Source organism: Canis lupus, chromosome 2 (assembly GCF_011100685.1).
Source record: "Canis lupus familiaris isolate Mischka breed German Shepherd chromosome 2, alternate assembly UU_Cfam_GSD_1.0, whole genome shotgun sequence".
NCBI lineage: Eukaryota > Metazoa > Chordata > Mammalia > Carnivora > Canidae > Canis > Canis lupus.
The window spans coordinates 63,743,164-63,763,331 of NC_049223.1; positions in this window are offsets into that span (position 1 = coordinate 63,743,164).

Here is a 20,168-nt window from a genome sequence, read left to right on the forward strand (position 1 = left end):
GGCATGCGCTCCCAACAGCTATGGAGAGTCCCCATTGACCAGCACTGCACATAACATCAAGCCATAAGAAGGCAATTCTGAAAAGTGGACTATTTAGCATTTTCCAAAGCATTTTCATATGTTTAATGCTTGCCCAATTTCCCCACAACTTATTGAACGTTCATTTCACAAGAATCCGTACAGTGTCCGTCATGTGCCAGTCACTGGAGCACAGCAGCAAACTCTACAGGGATCTTTCACAGCACACTGCCTGCATGAATTTCCTGGCCCAGAGGGAGAGGCAGACCACAAACAATCAAATGCAAACATAAAATGATGACAAATTCAGATCAGAGCCATGAATGGGCAAAAAGGGAAAGTTGGAGTGCAGAAACAGAGACAGGAAGGTGTTTAAGGCGAGATGGGAAGAGAAGGCATGCCAGTTAGGTCTCCTGAGAAGCAGGTGTCTAGACAGGAGCAGGCGTGTAGGAGATTTACCAGGCAAATTGCCTGTGAAGGATAAAGGAGGAAGGAGCAAGAGGAGGAGGTGGGGAGAACCTAGATTGCTGTGGGTCTGAGTCTAAGAAAGCAGAATGGGGAGGGAATGCATCGGAGGTGTCTCAGCCTGCTGCAGAGTTCAGATAAAGTCTTGCTTAGGTTGATGGGTAGGTTCTGAACAAAGCAGCATGCACATTAGGCAGGAATGGTCCAGCACTGGAGACCCTCCACCATCATGTGTCCAGTCACAGCTCAGAGTAACCTCAGGGGGGCATGGACTCAACATGAATGGTGTGGCAGCTAGAGGTCCCCTTGAGGAGACAGATGGAGGTAAATCCATGGCCACCACGGTTCACTCCTTGGCTCCACAGATTCATTTTTCCATGAACGTTGGTGGAGCAGCAAGCATAGGTCCACTGGGCCTCCTTTCTGCGTGAAGGTAGTCACATCACCGCAATTGGGTCTCCGTGCTAACGATGGTACCCATCCTCTCCTTCTTTCTCTCTCCTTTCAAAATTCCCTCCATCTTTGGTAGGTCTTAAACCCTTGCTTGGTGGTATGACTCTACTCATCACCACTGAGGAGTCTCCTGCAAGGCTTACTGTGGGGCAGGGAATACTAACAGACTCTCAAGTAGGTCACCGGGATCCACACATATTTTTCTTTGTCCCGCTGCTCAGCAACAGCCCTAGACCTTCCTGGTGATGGGGTCAGTTAGCCCTGTTTGTTCCTGGACTCGAGATTCTTGGACATGAGGTATCTAAAGCATCCTTTTGGAAGCTGCAGCTTATAATTCAATGGGACTCTTTCTGTCCTCTTGTGAGGGTATATCCTATCTTTGGGAAACAGAAATTTTAATCCTAACAAAGCCTAGAGTTGGGAGAATGGGAAGAACAAACTCCCCTGATGGATCATTGACAGTAATGGTAAGTGGAGTCTACTCCTGCTTCCATCCCTTGGTTCCTGGGTCACATATTCTTCCTATCAAGGACCCAGTACCATCAGAGATCTCTGCCATCGTACATATATTGCTTTCTGAAGGATGGCACCTGATCCTTGCTTCCAACCTGGTACTCAGATGTGATTTTAATAGCCCTTCTAACATCTATAAGGCAGCTATTTCTGGATAGTGTGGTATATGATACAATCAGTAGATCCTATGGTCATGGGTGTAATTTCACCCCTCTGTCACTATGAAGTGGGTCCCCTGAACAGATGCAGGGTTATGTAGGATTCCATGCCTGTGGCTCAATCCTTACTTAAACCTCCAGACAATTGTGTTGGCTGAGACTCTGCAGGCATAAAAGACAGACTCATATCTGGAATAGGGGTTCTTATGACATGACCTTGTCCTTCCAGGATAGAAGGGGCCCACTGTAACCAACTTGCTACTAAGTAGCCGATTGGTCTCTCTGAGGAACATGGCTATAGCAAGGGACTCAGCCTTCCTCTATGGTGCTGGCAAGTTAGACATTCAGTGACAGCAGTAACTAAGTCAGCCTCCTTAACTGAGAGTCCATGCCGGCCCATACTAACCTTCATCTCTACCATTTTGGCTACTCTGTGCAGTTTTTGCTCAGAGTGCCAGTTCTGGGGTGGCCAATGATGAACGATGGTTAAAGTCAACTGGCTAAGCTACTTTGTCTCCTTTGTTGTTCAGTGCTTCTTCTGTGGTGGATAGCTTCTGCTGGCAATTAATGTGCAGTATGAAAATCTTCAGAGTTCACGCCCACTCACATATGTTCATCTACATGCCTCTACCCCAGGCATCCTTGTTTCTGATCCTACAGGCTATTTCCTTCCAGAACACTGACCAATCAGTCAGGCCATTGGCCTCTACCCAGGAAACCTCATATACTCTCAACTCAGGCTACTGTTTTCGATGGATAATTTTGCTGGGTATAGAATTCTAAATTGATTTTTTCAATCTTTTGCTCAATTAAAAATGTTGTTACTTCAGTGTCTTCCCATTTAAAACATTTCAAAAAGAAATGTACTCTCATCCTTAACTTCATCTGTGTGTAACATGCCCACACCGCCCACCTCCTGCCATGGGTTGCTTTTGAGATTTTCTTTTTTATAACTGTCTTTGAGTAGTTTCATTCTGATGTGCCTTGGTGTGCTTTTCTTCATGCTTCCTGTGCTTCTGTCTTGTTGAGTTTCTTGGATTTGTAGATTTATGCTTTTTTAAATCATAATTTGGAAAATACTTAAACCATTATTTATTCAAAAAATTTTTGTCCTCTCCTCTGTCCTCTGAGGACACTGTATATATTTGACCACATGAAATTGCCCCACAGATTACTGATATCCTGTCCTTTTGTTGTTGTCTTTCTCCTTTGTGCTTCAGTTTAGTTTCTATTGCTGTGTCTCTCATCTATCTTTCTGCAATGTAGAGTCTGCCATTCTCTTACCCAATGCATCTTTCATCTCACACATTGTAGTGTGAGATCTAGGAGTTTAATTTGGATCTTTTTTAATATTTTCTATTTCACTACATAACTTTTGCAATATGTGGAATACAGTTATATTAACTATGTTAATATCTTGATCTGCTAACTTTAAGTTCTGTGTCAGTTCAATTCAATTACTTTTGATTTATTAATCTCATGTTGGACATTCTTTTCATGCCTTTTTTGGCATGCCTCATAGTCTTTGATTAGATAGCAAACATTATGAATTTTACTTAGAGTATGCGGGATATTATTGTGTTCCTAAAAAATATTATCGAGTTTTGTTTGGGATATAGTTAAGTTACTTGGAATAGTTTGATCCTTTTGGGTCTTGCTTTTAAGATTTCAGAGGCAGGGCCAGGGCAATGCTCAGTCTAGGGCTGATTATTCCACTCTACTAAGCCAAGACCCTTCTATGTATTCTACCCAATGTCCTCTGAATCTTGAGATTTTCCATTCTGACTAGGAGGAGCAGGCACTATTTCCAACCCTGTTTGAGTATGGAGTGGGTTCCCTATAATCCCATCAGATGGCTCCATCCCCTGCATGGGGGTATTTCATCACACACATGTGCTAATTAGATCTGTGCTGAATACTGGAGAGGTCCATTTCAGATGTCTGGAGTTCTCCCTTTGTGCACCTCTCCTCTCCAGTACTCAATCCTGCAAACCCCAGCTTCCTTAATCTCCCTAGACTCTCAACTTTGTCTTCTCAGTGTAAGGGTCTGCCCTACTTCCCCCTTCCTATGCCATGGCTGGAAATTATCCACAAGGCTCACTTCATTTGATTCCCATTTCTCAGGGTTTGTTTTTCTTGGTTTCCTGCAGTCCAGTGTCTTGAAATCATTGTTTCATATATTTTGTCCATTTTTTTTATTGTTTCAGACCCAAGAGAAAATCTGAGACTTGCTACTCCATCTTGGCTGGAAGCAAGCATTCTCTAGACCTGTTCCTTTATTTTAGCTTTCTTCTACTTGTAGGTGTTAAGCAGCAGCCTTATTGGCTGCCTATTTTGCCTCTAAGGACATCATGTTCTGTAATTCATTTTCACACTTCCCTGCAGATCCAGATACCACAACTTCCCCTGGCCTTGTCAATTGTTATGATAATTGCAGGCCCCTGGCTTCTGATACTTCAGAAATCCACCACTCCCGTGGCTGTTAGAGAGCCCAGTAACTAATTTCTGCCAGTAGTTTTGGTCTGCAGAGAAGAACCTTCACAGAGTTTCTTACTGATCCTAATGCCCTTCTTTTTCTTTCTTGGTAGTGCATTCCTGACGACATGTGAACAGTGTGTCCTCTGGGCCCCCCAGTGCAACATAATTTCTGGTGAGTATTCTTCTGGCCTCACATGCATGTCCGTTTCCCTCGACCTTTTCCTTTCTCTGCCTTTTGCCAGGGCAACTAAGTATTTCTACTTTACCTCAGCATGGGCTATTCCTTTCCCCAGACTTCTAAAAGTCTCCTTAGCAGTGAGTTTGCCCCACCTCCCAGGGCCTTTGCCAGGGCATAAAATCCTACATCCCAAGAAAATGCCCCTAATTCAATGAATTCTTGCTTATTCAGTTTATGTTCTGGTCCCCCCTTGATCAAAAACTCCAGAAATCCTATTCCAGGAGTACCCTCCTAACTCCTGCCAGTAAATGCTTGCTAACTCATGCAGCTCCTTCAGAATGCAATCTTTGCCCTCTTTTATGAGGCCCAGCATGCCCCCAGCAGGTTTTTATTGGGATGATGTTAATATATTTATACAGAAATTGAAGTATATCATACATAATAGAGGTGCACAAATCCTGAATGTACAGATGAATTAATTTTCAAGAAATGAACACAGCCAATCAGCACCCAGATCAAGAAATAGAACATGACCAGTTCTTCATAATCCCCTTTCTGGCAGCTTCCAGTCACAGTCAGCCTCCCAAAGACAAGCAAGAGCCTGAGTTCTACACCATGATTTTGGGCATGGCACTAGTAGGATCATGCAGTATGTCTTCCCCATGTCTGGCTTCTTTGGCTTAACACTACATGAGTTTCATCCATATTGTTAAGTGAGGTTGTAGTTTATTTATTCTCAATGCTGTGTAGTATCCACAGTATGATTATATCTCTTTTACTGCTTATAGACATAAGTTTATTTCCAGTTTAGAGCTATTACAAATTATGTTGCCATGAACATTTTTGTACATGTCCTTTGGTGAACATATGAGCACATTTCTGCTAGGTGCCAACCCAGGAGCAAAATTCCCAGGTCATGGGAGAAGATGTATGTACATCAACTATATTTTTGAAACAAGCTAGCAAATAGGACTTTTCTCTCTCACTAAAGCCCCAGAGCTGAGCTATCTTATAAGAGGTGATAAGTGCTCCCATATTTTATAGAAGAGCAGCAGGACACACCTCTTCAGACTCTTTAAAGGGAGTCTTAATAGGTCCTATGAGCATCAGCATGTCTCAGTCCAGTCTATATGAGGAGAAGATTAATTGTTTGGGAAGATCATCCAGAAGTAGGAGAATCATCAGCTTTGACTCGTGAAGAGTGATGGGGCATGGAGGGCCCACCAGCCACTGAGCCAGGGAGTTTGCTCAAGAGATTGGGTGCAGAGACCAGTCTTACACATCTGGCTGGCTACTGGTTGAGCCATGGAGCTGAGAGCCCCATGTTAACCCCCTACTAACCTCATCCTGGAAGTGTGTACTTGGGAATTTACACACACATGTCATAGGCTGGGCGCCCCCAGAAGCAGTTTGAGAAATGATCCCAGGAAGCACTGGAATGGAGTGGGGAAATGAGAGAGGAATGGGAAGGCAGCCAGTACAGATGCATTAATGAGCAGTTTACTGCTGTGGGCCTCAGCTCAATGCCATTGAGGACCACCTGACATCACGCCATGCCCCACCTGAGGGCAAGGAAGCTGGGAGATTTATCTCCTATTTGCCTCTGGTTGAGGTCTGCCCTCAGGGGTGTGGATTCCCCTGGCACACTACCAACATTGGTCAAAGGTGCTAGCCCATAGATGCAGAAAGTTTCCAGCAAGACTACGTATTTGCCTGTGACACCATAAATGTACCCAGAGGCTCAGACCTGCTTCTTTTTTTTTTCAGACCTGCCTCTTACCCCAAAAAAACTCTGGGTCACTCTGGGGCAGCCCTCAATAGCAAGATGAGGAGAAAGAGCAGCAGCAAGCAATCTACCCCACCTCGGTTTGCTGCAACAGGATGGTATGAGTTTTCTGTGAGTCAAATCTATGCTCTGACAGTTAGCCAGACTCCATAGGTCTTGATGGTACCATGTCTGCCACTTGTGAGGTGTCCTTTGAGGAAAAGGAGCAAAAGGAAGGCCCCATGAGGGCAGTCAGAGAGCCAGCAGCCCAAATCCAGAAGCGTCATCATGCCAAGATCCCTCCCAAGAAAGCCACAATGCCCCACAAAAGCCTGCACTATGTACCATTCACTTGATGGTATCGGTGACTGCTTTATAGCAGCCCATGGAGTATGACATCTGTCCTTCCACCCCAGGGCCCCACACAGGACATCCAAAGCAGCACCCAAGGGATAGAGAGGGCCAGATAGATGCTGCTCCCCAGCTTTCCCTACGGTGGGGTTTCTAGCTCCCAACAGGGAAGAAATTCTAGCTGTGAGGCTAAATTTTATAGAAACAGGGCTAGACAGCTTCATACCTGAAAAAGAGTCTTAATTACAAAATTTAACACGAAAGCAAAACCATCTACCTGAGGTTTTGACAGGAGAAGGGAGCTACAACAGAGTTGGAAAGCAGGACTGGGTGAAGATTGCTCTGTAAGCTGGTAGCACTGTGGTCCTGCTCCTCCAACCTTGGGTCAGAAATGCCCCTGCTGCTTTACCCCAAGTGTCCTCCATCTCGGGAGGCATCGGTCCCAACTATCATAGCAGCTCCTTCTTGAGTCCCGATGGGGTTCAGCTGGCCTCCCAGGGAGACGCACGTCTCTCGGGCCCCACCAGTCTGAGGTCACTTCACTGAGCCGTCAAGAAAAAGCTGCTCCCGGGCATTTCATTGTGTTTTCTTAAATTCTATATTTGTTGACTGAACATCCGTTCATCACAAAGCCAACTGTATTAATATAAATATTAATATTTACTCATTTTTGGTATCCATTTTTTTGTTTTAATTTTCTTTCCAGTTAGTCAATAGTGTTAGATTAGTTTCAGGTGTACATACAGTGATTCAACACAAAGTAAGTCCACCAGAGAAGGGCTTAACGATTTCATTCATACATGGAATTTAAGAAACAAAACAAAAGCAAGCAAAGGGAAAAAAATCAGAAAGAGATGAACTAAGAAATGGACTCTTAATCATGGAAAACAAACTGATGGTTGCAGGAGGGGAGGTGGTGGGGGTGGAGGAAATAGGTGACGGGGATGGAGGGGTCCACCTGTGTGATGAGCACCAGGTGTTGTATGAAAGTGCTGAATCCCTATATTGTACACCTGAAACTGATAGAACACTGTATGTTATTTTCTATGTTCTTGATAGTCTGGCATTTTTCTTCACTGATTGGGGAGAGATGGGCTCATCTCTATTATTCCTAGAGATAATGAACAAACCTGCAAATACACCTTGCATATATACCCAACCAATCCCAAGCTCATACCACCTTCATCCAACTCGCAGCCACCAAGCCAACATTTCCCCTGCCCTAAATCAGAAAAGTAGGAGCAGTCTGACACCCCAAAGCCACTAAAATTATTCAAAGTAACCAACCCCAAGCTGGTTCCCTGCCTTGCCTTGCCTTGCCCTTCCTGTGGAAAACCTAGTAAAGGCACTGGCTTAGGTTTTTTTCTCACTCCTTCTGCCTCCTGATCAAAACATGCTTCCCTCTGTGACCCCATGTGGCGAGGCATGCCCCCTCCTTTTAAGAACTGTAAATAATAAACATCTTCTTTCAATGGCATTGACCTCTCCTGTCACTTCCATAACTTAAAATCCTACAGGTACATTCTGAGGCACAGTGTACAAGGACCCTACAGCCTGGGGCTGCCAGGGGCACCTTTCCAGCCCCATGTAGGGAGCTACTAAGCAAAGACACCAACACAGAGGGATGCAGAGCTGAGCAATGGGCAGACAGAAATATGGCTGGGACGACATTGTTGGAGCACCTGGGTTCCTGTGCTTTACTCTGAACTTTTTGGTTATATGAGGCCACACCCCCATTCTTTTTTTTTTTTTTTTTTTAATTTGCCTTAACCAGGTTGAGATGGGCTTTCTGAGATTTGCAGCTCAGAGTCTTGGCTGATACACCCTCTTCTGGCCCTGATCAAGTCTTATCTTCTCCAGGGAGTCCTCCCAGATTACTCCAACTTTGAAATCTCTCCCTCCTCACAATGCCAGCTGCACCCAGGATTTTAGAACATTTTCTATTACTCTCTCACATGCCATCTCATAATATTCTCTAAACACTTCATGGTTTCCCCCATGATAGTCCAACTTCTGGAGGGCAGGGATGCTCCCTGAGAATGTTTTTGGGGTTGTTCTTATGTCCCAAATGACTCTGGGACCCTCCCATCTTTGATCAAACCATCATCAGGCTAACAACAGGTGATCTTCCTTACCCCAGGTGTCCACACATAACTACTCTAGAGACCTATAAGCACAGCTACAATTTTCTCCCCAGTCTTATCCTAAAATCCAGACACATCACAAGCCCCTTCTAGACTTTCCTGGAAACATCAAGAACCACATCACTTCTCGGGGGTCACCCAGTGTCCTCACCAATGGATATGAGTAGAAAACTTGGAATGGGCTAAGGGCAATGTAAACCCTTGGTGCCTGGTCCAACTTTGCTGTCTGCTTCACCTTCCAAATCATAAATGACAGGAGAGTCCCAGCTACCGTGGACTGAATCATTCATGGTCACAACACTTTAACATTCCCACGGCTCTGGGTGCAAGTCCTAACTCTGCCCGTGCCTGGCTGTATGTCTTCAGGCAAGTCTTGCCCTGTGTCCAGTCCTTGCAGACTTTCACTTTAAGATGAGGACTTTATAACCCTGCAAGGTGAGTGGGATTTTGAGGCCCAAGGAAGATGTCATATGGTATGGGGCTCTGTAGACTGTGACTTCCTCTACATCCTGAGGCTTTCAGCCTTTTCTTTGTAATCCTGTTTCAGGAGCACCAAACCTCCATGCTGATTAAGCAAACCCCAGCTTCCCTCATCCTCGCCCTTACAGCCACACACCAAGCACCTCCGAAAGGGAAACCTTTCAAGTCTGCCTCCATCACCATCCCTATAGGAGCTGGAGTCAGAGCACCATGACTCTCTCACCTGGTGCCCAGGTAAAGGAAGGAGCTGTCCACCATCCCAACCCAGGAGACCCTCCAAGACCTGCCAATGATTCAGTATTTCCAAATAAGTGAGTAGAATGGGAATTCCTGTGCCATACCCACTTATACTTTTTTTTTGTTAAAGGGGGGGAAGACCTTGGAATGTCTCTCCACTTGCTCAGCAGTTCCAAGGAGTCCCAGGGTTTGTCAGGGGCACCCCCAGATTGCTATGGGCTGAAAGCAAGCTTTGGGCTTCCTACTGCTTCTTGAGCAGCCAGAGATACTGTGCAGTTACCTCCTAAATGTTATGTGCATCTGTTTAATATTCTGGACTTCACCCGAAGCTTCATTTGCTCCCCTATTCTGGGCCCAAAGCAGAGGTGTTGCCAGGATGGGTGAAGCCCTTTCGTACAGAACAGGGAATGTCAGTTGGTTGTCTGGGAGCAGCATGAGGGTATCACCTTGACCCATTTTACAGATCAAGAAACTAAGGCCAAGAAATTGTAAATCCCCACTGACAGAATCTTGTTTTTATCCTTGTTCTACATGGTTGATATGTTCCAAGGTGTTCAAACACCTGGGCTGCTCCAAGTATGGCTCACTGTCAGGGCTGGTCCATGAACTACTCCTTATGAATTGGCATCAAGGATAGAAATGGAGGGTAAATGTTTAGAAAATGTTATTGGAGGTGCCAGCAGCTGTGGAATTGCCACAATATCCACATGCACAGTCGGTGGACCCACTTCTGTGAACAGCTGCACCACTTGGGTGTCCCGTAGTACGTGGCAGGAGTTGAATGGAAGTCTCCTGCAAGAGGCCAGCCATCGACCCAAGGTGACCCAGGGAGAAGGAAGGACACTGTTCCTCAGCCCAGAGAACTTAACAAATGTTGTTTTGTGGATCTGAGTGGTATTTGAAAAAGTTTAATGAAGAGTACTTTTTAATAATAATACTTATTTTTACCTATTTTAGAAAATAAAAGACTGGCCCATTAAACCTACGAGTTCATGGATGCTTTGAAGTAGCATGAAGTGAGCAAGGGTATTTAAGTAAAACCCTTAAATGTAAGGTCATCTAAAGAAGAATGGCAATAAAATAATTGTACATTTGGTACCTGAGCAGATGTAGCAAAAAAAATAATAATAAAGGTGATATGTAATAAGGGTGAGGAGCAGTATTCAGTGCTGAATGTATGTACTAAAAGTTAAAGGCAAGCTTCATAATGAAAGCATGGGAGGCGTAAGAGCAGGCAATACCATATTTCAATTAAATGTGCAGAGTACATGCCCAATGATGATAGAGGGGGCTGTTAATAACCTTAGAAAGTGAATGTTCCTGCTCCCCATTTTACAAAGGCAGAAATAACTAAGGCTTAGGCAGGAACAGAAGTCACACTGGTCTGGACACTCTTTGGCAAAACAAAAACAAAAACAAAAACAAACAAACAAACAAAAACCTCACACCCTCTGATTCTGGGAGAATCATTCTAGAAAGAGGACAGTGTGGGCCACAGTCTTGCTTCAGCCCCTTCTGCTTTCAAGACAAACCCCAAAGGCTCATCCCCACCAGGGACACATTCTCCCAGGTCCCAAATTAAAACATATCTGCCTTGTGAGTCCAGCTGACTAGCTGCTTCCCACCTGGGCCTCTCTTCCCCATCCTTGCCGTCCTCCCCCACCCTGGGCCCCTGACACCCCATTGGAGTGGTGACTCTTTTGAGGATGCTAAAAATTGCTTTATTTTTCGCCACTAATTTGCCAACAAGCTCAGCCGTCAGTCCAGTTGGCCCGAAATGAAATTCTATAATTATACAAAAGCCTGGGTCAGCGACCTCCTGATTGCAATATCTTGTCTCTTTTGTCCCTCCCTTCCACTACCTCGCCCATGGGACAAAATTGCTTCAGCTTCTCCGGCAGCCTCCTGAATGAGGTGGTATTGGAAACTAGTGAGGCATGGCCCGGCAGAGGTGTTCATAGCTTCACAATAATTTACCCATTTTCATTTTGTTTGATTTCATTAACACCTGGGTCTCATGGGAGAGCCCGGTTGGGAAGGGGGCGAAAAACAAGTGATTTCAGTTGAAATCGGGTGGTTACCACTGCCTTGTCTTGCAATACAGAGGGAGTGTGAAATGCCAAGGATATAGCTTGGTCTCATCTTGATAAGGTAGGGGCCTCTCCTTTGAGGCAGCCTGCACTGGGAAGGCTTTCCCTTCTTTCTCCGGGGCCTCTCTCTCAGGCTCACTCCATTGGCACCAAGCATGAATGCCACACCGGTATCACTTTACCAATGATCCTCCCCAATGGACCAAGGTCACTGGGGTGGCTCACTGGTTAAGGGCATAGACACCCAGAACAACTTTCAAAGTTCTAGTCCTGCCTCTACCTCTTGTTTGTCTGGTAGCCTTGAAAATGGAGCTTCAACTCTATGAGGCTTGGTTCCCTTGGAAGCCAAGTAGGGTTGGCAGCACTACCCCTCCCTCCCATGGTTTCTTCAAGGCTCTGCTGGCAGAATGTGGTGGAACAGCGCAGGCTGTATCCATTAAGGAAGCAGTAACAGTGGTGATGGTACCGTCTTCATCATCTTCTTCTCCTTCTTTTGCATCTTCATCATCATTCTCAGGTCTTAAACTGCCATTGCAGCCTCCAAACAGAACCCAGCCACTGCCATTTTGACCTGTGACAATCGTAGGCAGGTGGAACCTTTATTTCAGGGTGGAAGAGTCTTCCAGATGCCCCCCAAATCATAAGAGTATTACAGTCCACCTATGTCATCACAGGAGGTTAGTCAGCCCACAAAGGCAAGTCCTTCCATTCTCAGTAGTAGGAACATAAGCAGCTGGCATTTACTGGGTGCTTGCTGAATGCACTGTCCATGCATTAACTTATTTCGTCTTCAGGAGGGCCTGCTATTATTGTTCCCATGTTTCTGAAGAAAAAATCAATCCCATTTTAGACAGCAGGAGACGAAGCCTCTGGCCCAAGGCCTGACAACCAAGAGGCAGCCAAGCTAAGACTCCACCCTGGTCTGTCTGACCCTGGAGTCTACCTCTCCAGCTGTTGGACAGCTCCAGCCATTACAAAGTTCTTTCTTGTCTTGAACTAAAATCCTTCTCCTGGACTTGGTGCCACTCAACCCTGGTTCTCCCCTAAGCAGCCTCTCTGACAAAGTCATCTTTCCTCCAGTGAGACGCCCCTGCCGGTGGGTGCCTCCCTCTCCCTACTCCTGCTCCTGGCCTCCATCCTGAAAATGCCATTACCTGTGAGATTCTCTCTCTCCCTCTCCCTCTGCACCCTCCTAGGCCATGAGGTAAGGAATTCCCTCCACCCTTGTCATCCTCCTCTGGGCTCTCCCCAGCATGTGAAAGCCCTCTCAACAGGGACACCTGATACACAGAGCAAGCTGCTGTGGCAGAAGGAAGAACATCGTCTCTACCCTTCCTGGATACTCCATCTCTAATCAAGAATTCTTGGCTACATCATTCCTGAAATTCTATGTTTCAGATTCTTCTAGGTCAAACATGCAGATTCCTGGGCTCCACATCCACACATTTGGCATTAGGAGGACATGATAAACTCAAGGATCTGCATATGTGAGAAGAATAGTGAGCTTCTAAGTGGAAAGAGCTTCTAAGTGGAAAGAGTTCTAATAGTGACTTCTAAGTGGAAAGGGTAGGAGTGTGGAGGAAGAGGTCCCTCGACTCTACTTTGAGAAACAGCCTGAGATTCTAGCACTTTCTTGGCCAGACACCCACTTATAAGGGTTCAGTGTGGTTGTTTTTGCTTTAAAGGAGAGAGGGATCCCTGGGTAGCTCAGCGGTTTAGCGCCACCTTCAGCCCAGGGCGTGATCCTGGAGACCGGGGATTGAGTCCCACGTCGGGTTCCCTGCAGGGAGCCTGCTTCTCCCTCTGCCTGTGTCTCTGCCTCTCTCTCTCTCTCTCTCTCTGTGTGTGTGTCTCTCATGAATAATAAAAATCTTAAAAAAAAAAAAAAGAAGAAAGAGAGAGAGACACAGAGACAGAGCAAGTGGGAGTACAGAGGGAGAGGGAGAGGGAGAGAGAGAATCCCAAGCAGATTCCACACCCAGCACGAAGCCCAATGCAGGTCTCAAACTCACAATCCTGAGATCATGATCTGAGTCAAAATCAAGAGTTGGACTCTTAACCAACTGAGCCACCCTGTGAGAGTCGATTCAAATACCCATGTGTCCTCTCCTCACCCTGGGAGACCCTCTCTCCATCACCTCCAGCTGTCCTCCCACCTCATGCCTTGGAAGCTGAGGCCCCCAGCCCAGGACTCTCAGGGGGCCTGTTGGAAAGCCCAAGGTCTGGGTGTGCAGCAAAACCACACTCCCTCTGCCAGCCCCTTTCTTTTTGCTTCTTCATGCATGCCAAGCTTATTCTTACCACAGAAGTTGGTCCTTCAGAAGTTGGATCCTTTCAACAACCACCTCCTCACTGAGGCCTTCTCTGACTGTCTTACCTGCAGGTGACCCCTCTCAGGTGCTCTCTGCCATGTACCTCTGCTCCTTTCCACAGCCTGAGTTTTCCTGTATATCGTCTCTTTTGAAGGAAGTGGTTCTTGTGTCTCTCTGTGCCTCAGTTTCCATAACTGTAAATTGGGATTGTTTCCCCTCATAAGACTCTTGGAGTGATTCAATCAGTTGACAGGTGTAGAAGACATCACTCAGAACAGTGATGGCACCATAGTAGGTACCATATACACGAAGGGTTTTACATTTATATTCATTTATATTCATACGATCATCAATTGCTTTGTTCTCAGCATCTGGAACAGCGTCTTGTACACAGCAGGCACCTGATACATATTTTTGAATGAATATACAAATGGATGGATGAGCCAAGAGGCAGGGGGTCTGAAAAGGCACCCCCCCACCCCGTCTGCTTCCCCAGATCCAGGCCACCCCCTCCTCGTGGGCTGTAATTACCCAATATCAAGAAACCCGACCCCTGAGGGCTTCTCATACAGCACATTTTCCAAAGATGAAAAGCCCATTTGTTAATAACTACATAGCAATATCTAAAATTTTGGTTGCATTGTGAGGCCGGGTGCCTTCCCCATTCACCAATAATGACAGGCCACATAAAAAATAAATAACACGTATAATTTAAGCAACTAAAACAAATAGCAGTGTTGGCTTTCCCTGGGAAAATATTTTCACTATGTCTTCGAGGCGTCCCCACGGGTGCCCCTGCCTTGGCCTCCCCTGCTGAGACGCTTTCTCAGCAGGCGGCCTGAGAGTAGAGAGCATGCAGAGCAGTGGTGGGGGGAACCTCACCCACAGGCTCCCAGAGCCCCTTCCCGGAGAAGCCTGGGGTCCTTTTCCCTGGAGTAGGAAAGGGAGAAAGTACTTTCTGCCCCCACCGCCACCCCCACTGTGTTCCCTGGCACCCTCTCCCCACGAGCGTTACATACTCAAATGCCTATAGAGGCAGCTGGGCAATGTAATGTGCAACACAGGTGGATGTTTGAGGCAATAGGGACGGGTGAGGCTTGTGGTAAATTGAGGAGCAAATGTCCTCCCACAGGGGACAAAGCTGGCTAATGGTTATTATGCAGGAATGGAGGAATGGAGGCCCAGTGTTGCCAGGTGTTCTGACATTTCAGAAGAAGCCAGTCATTTAAAAAAAACAAACTTTATTTAGAATAAGGATTTTAAAAGTTTGGTCTTTTTAATGACTCAAAGGTTCTGTTTTCTGACCTCCACTGTTTCTGATTTTGTCTCTTACTTCTCTACTTTTCACTCATCCTGTTCTGGCCACACTGGCCTCTTTACTATTTGGAGACTGTGCCAGACCCATTCCTGCCCCAGGACTTTTGCAGTGGCCATTCCCTCTGCCTGGAGCATTCTTCTAGATAAGCCCACAGTTTGGGAGGCCAGTGTCGCTGGAGTATGGTAGATGAGAAGGGTTGTGGCACAGAAGAAAGCCCGAGAGGAACCCAGAGCAGCCAGTCTATAGCTGGGGAGAGAGGAGGTTAAAACTGTACAGTAATGGTTTTGCTCATCACAAAGATCGGGGTGGGAGTGTTAACTGCACTCGGTCTCTAAAGGACCCAGCAGGCCCAGCATACCCCCTGCAATGTGCAGACAGCCCCCCACACAAAGAGTCATCTACCAAACCAACGTGAAAACCTAGTTATAATGCTTGGAGACTAGAATCTAACTTTATTTCATATTCAACGCAAAAGATTTTATCTTTGGACAATTTTATTAAATACTGGACTTCCTAGGATTGCTGCCTGTGTATAAATCAAGGGGAGGTCATGCTCTATTCTTCTGGGCACTTTAGCAGGAATTGGTCACTTCTGGGGGGACCTCACCACTGGGGTGGGGGGCTCGACTTACTGCCAAAGTATCCACCTGCATCTGCAGCCTCATATTCTCAGAGTCCACCGGCCTGGGTGTGAGCTCTGACAACCTCACTGTGCCTTGCAGGAAGAGTTGGGCTGCAGTATTTACATATTCAGGTAACTGTTATTTTATTATAAGTTAGTTTCCTTTTATTTCTCCTCTAGGGTATAGTTAGGACATTATATGACTTACATGGATTTATTTAAACTGTAGGTATAGAAAGGTTGTATTACCTATGAATTACATTTCAGCCCAGCGTAAGGAGCATTTCAATGTATGCATGATTTTAAAAAGAAAAAGAGGAAAAGGAGGCCAGGCCTGAAAACCCCAAGTGCCCCGGATGTGGAAGCTTGTAGGACACAGTAAGGGACTTGGGCTTTTCCTTGGCCAACCTCAGAGCCCTGGAAGGGCCTCCCAGGGAGGAAAGGGCAGAAGCAGGGATTCCATGCAGGTAATGGAATGTCAGCCTTCCAGGAGAAATTAAGGGAACAGAGGTGGAACAGGTGAGGTGCTGTGGAGCTAAGGGGTTTGCTGATGGAGTGGATGTGGGACGTGGAGAAAACCCCAGCACGTCAGTCTAAGCTGCTGCAGGAAAGAAAGGTGGGTAAATCCTAAGAGGGAAATCTGAGTCTTGGTGTGAGAGGCCATCTGTGCACAGGGTATAGAAAAAGCCTGGCCTCACTGGGAGCCGACCCCATCCTGCCACCCCATGATCACTACCCAACAAACCACTTTGCCCCTGCCGATGGCTGATCACGCTGTGGAGCAAGCATGAGATGTGGAATCCCAATGTTGCCTTCTGGTCCTGGCTCTAACAGGGACCTGCTGTGTGACCCAGGGAAAGTCACGTATCTTCTCTGAGACTTGGTCTCTTCACCCTGAAGCATAAGGTTGATAATAACACCTCCCTTGGCCCGTCGTGGCGGAGACACAACTAGATGTGAGCAAAGAGGGGCAGCGCAGAGCAATGATCTCCTTTACTGCTCACGGCTCCAATGTTCTCCATCTTCTCTGCTTCCTTGTCCCCCTTCGGCTGACCTCAAGAATGTAAGGGACACTCAGGCCAAGTCTCTGCTGGATTTTTAACTCGTTATCTCTTCTCTGCTCCTTTCCCAAAGATGTATTTTAAAAATGCACAGGTGTGCGCGCACACATGCACACACAAAGGAATAAAAAGGGAAGCAAAGAGAATTAAGAGAAAACAGGAGCAATGGAACCCAAGAATTACCAGAGCTGCCATGCCTGGGCATCGCACCCCCATTAACCCCCCCAACAGATGGGTCAGGGAAGTCTACCGTGGCTAACAAGCCAGCCCAACCCCACGTAGCTTAAAGCACCACCTGTTACTCCTCACAGATCGATGGCTCAGCTGGACACCTCCGCGGCTCTGGGCCAGGTAGGCTGCTCTGGGCTGGGCTCACTCATGCATCTGGGGTCAGTTGGCACATTGCTGGTGGCTCTGAGATGACCTTGACTGGGACACCTCTACCCTGTTCCATGAGGTCTCTCATCCTCCAGTTGGCTGGCCTGGTCTTGTTCACCAAGCAGTGGCATGATTTCAATTTTTTTAATGTATGGAGACCCGTTTAAGACCTGGCACACGGTCTAAGACCCAAGAGAATGCAAGATACAAGTTCTCTTGGAGTACTTCTTCCTTTAAGTCCACTGGCATGCCACCACACCTGCCACATCCCCTGGGCCAGGGCAGGTCATGAGGCCAGCGCAGATTTAAGAGGCGGGGAAACAGACCTCAGCTCTTAACTGGGAGGATAAAGGATTGTTGCTATTTTTGCAGTCTACCACAATGACTGACCACGTAGCTGTAATTATCAGAGAGGAAGAAATAGGGCTGTTGGGGGGCAAAATCATTCCCCTTGACCAATTCAGAGGAACGTTCCCAAGGGGCAGATGCCACGTTGACTTCATTTTCTCCCTAGCAGATCATTTATTGAGTACTTATCACATGTCAGACCAGCACACATCCGTGTGCTTCGAAAAATACAGGAGGCACAGCATGGCTTTTCATCATGAGGATCTTGGTTGGTACGCGTAAGGATAGTTATCGTACGGCCCTTTCAGTTTGCTTTTATTGCTTTGCCTTTGTGATAGGTGAGAAACACTTTTCCTCCTGCAGGAATAATGTAAAAATCTCCTTTTGAAATAGATCGATCTAGGGCCTTCAAGGGTAGGCGAATTTAAAGAAAGAATAATTACATAAATAAATATTTTTATTAAAACAGACTAAATAAATGACTGTATAAATAATAACTAATACTAAATAACTAGGGGAACCCTGGGTGGCGCAGTGGTTTAGCTCCTGCCTTTGGCCCAGGGCGCGATCCTGGAGACCCGGGATCGAATCCCACGTCGGGCTCCCGGTGCATAGAGCCTGCTTCTCCCTCTGCCTATGTCTCTGCCTCTCTCTCTCTCTCTCTCTGTGTGTGACTATCATAAATAAATAAAAAAATTTTTAAAAAATACTAAATAACTACCGCACAGGTGGTATGTGGCTGTAGGAAAACTCATGAAGAGTAGCAATGGACTAAAGTCTGAGAAACGCATGAAAGCATCTCTTCATCCCGGAGATAAAACTACCTGTGATTTCCATTCTGCAGATGAGGAAACTGAGGCCAGCTCCCCCACCCCACCCCGGGGCTCAGATCTAAAATGCTGCCCGATGTATGGCTCTGCCTGGGAAGACCCGACTCAGAGCTCTCATGTGGTGTGATAGGAAGTGCGGCACACAGCAGAGGCTTATGGCAGCATCTGTCACCAAATGAGACCCCTGGGACTTTCTGAGCATCCCCCCCCCCTCCCGCCACCATTCCTGGCGTCTAAGCATAATAGGACTGCAGACCAGGGTCCTGGCAAGACACACTCGCAGAATTTGAATCAAATGGAATCTGAATCAGAAAGTTCCCTGGAGACCCAAAGGAGGCACGGGCCGGAATCTGCAGGAGAAGCAGGGGAACGCAGGGCCCCCACATGCGGAGGGCACGCGGCACCAGAGCCGCCAAGGGCACAGGGCGGGCGGCGAGGGGTAAATCAGGAGAAAATAGAAGGCTCGTGGGCAAGAAGACAGGAGAACCTCATGCACCTGCCCTGCTGTCCCTGAGCCTCCAGGCTGAGGAAAGCATGTCCCATGGGGCCAGTCCTGGGGCCAAGGGACCTAGGCCCAGCCAGGGAGCGGGTTGAGGGATGTGGCAAAGCTCTTTCTGGCCCCACACCCCTGCTCCAGGCCTCACAGGCATCCAGCCACTCACTGAGGCCCCCCCCACCCCAGTTTCATATCCCTTGGAAGTTCTTCCCAATGTCTGGCTGCTTTTCTCTCCTTTCTTCAAACATGCTCTGGCCCAGGAGGAAAAGGGGCCCAGCATCTTATGGTGCACCCACGCCCAGAGCACCCTCCAAGCAAGAGCCCACTAGGATGTGCCACGTGATGCCCCCAAAGGTAAGGAGCAGCCAGGGAGGGCCTGGGGCTGGTGGGCCAAGCCAGGAGTCCCACGAGAAGGCGGTTTCTGCCTCAGTGGACCAGACCTTATTCTGTGCATTCATTTATCTATTTGTGTCCCACCCATTCACTTGGTGGCACAGCCCTGGCTCTACCTTTGAGGCATTGGGGCAGCCTTCTGTGTTCATCCCTCAACCCCACCCAGCATGGTGGTGGCTCCAGGGACAGAGAAGAACAGAGCTGAGTGAGGCCAGACGGTCAACAGCCCGGGCTTGAAGTTTGAACCTGCCTACACGGGCTGTGTGACCTAGACAAACCCCACGACACATGGCGCCTTGGTTTCCTCCCCTACGGGGTGGGAAGAGTCATGAAATCCACCTCACAAAGGGTATTTGAGGATCTCATTTCATCCCCCAGGACCCTTGCTTGGACTTTCTCCATCCACCTAGAGTACCCCTCAATGCCGCCCCCTAATCCAGCCTGTGCCAGCCCACTGCCCACCTCCTCCAGGAAGCCCTGGGCACAGCTAGCGCGTGCCCCACCATCCACACAGTGGCTGCCCCTCACCACTTTCAGGGGGCTCATCTCCTCTGCCCGGGGTGAAGTGCTCTTTGGTTAAGTCTAAACACTCCCCCTTTTTCATAGCCTTGCTTTGGTGTGCTTGCGGGCTCTCTGATGGATTTGCTCCAGGAGGCAGCTCCTCTAGGACAGTGGTTCTCAAGTGGGTGTGATTTTACCCCCTCCCTGTCCCCACAGGAGGCATTTGGCATCATCTGGAGACATTATTGGTGTCGCAAGAGGAGTAGTGGGCAGTGTGCCACTGTCATGTAGTAGGTAGGGGCCAGGGAGGATGCTAAACACCCCACAATGCATAGGGCCCCCTCCAAGGAAGACTTACCTAGCTCAAAATATCCTCAGTGCGGAGGGAGAGAAACCATGCTTTCAGGAGACACCTGTTTTTCCAGGAGGGTGAGCTCTGCAGTCCCAGATAATGTGGCTCCTAGGGCTGCACAAATCACGGCTGACCAGCGTCCGTCCCCCCACCTTTGCAGATCCCAGCACCTGGAGCTGCGGCCGCACCCCAAGTGGAGCCCTCGGCACCTGCCCTTCATCTCTGCA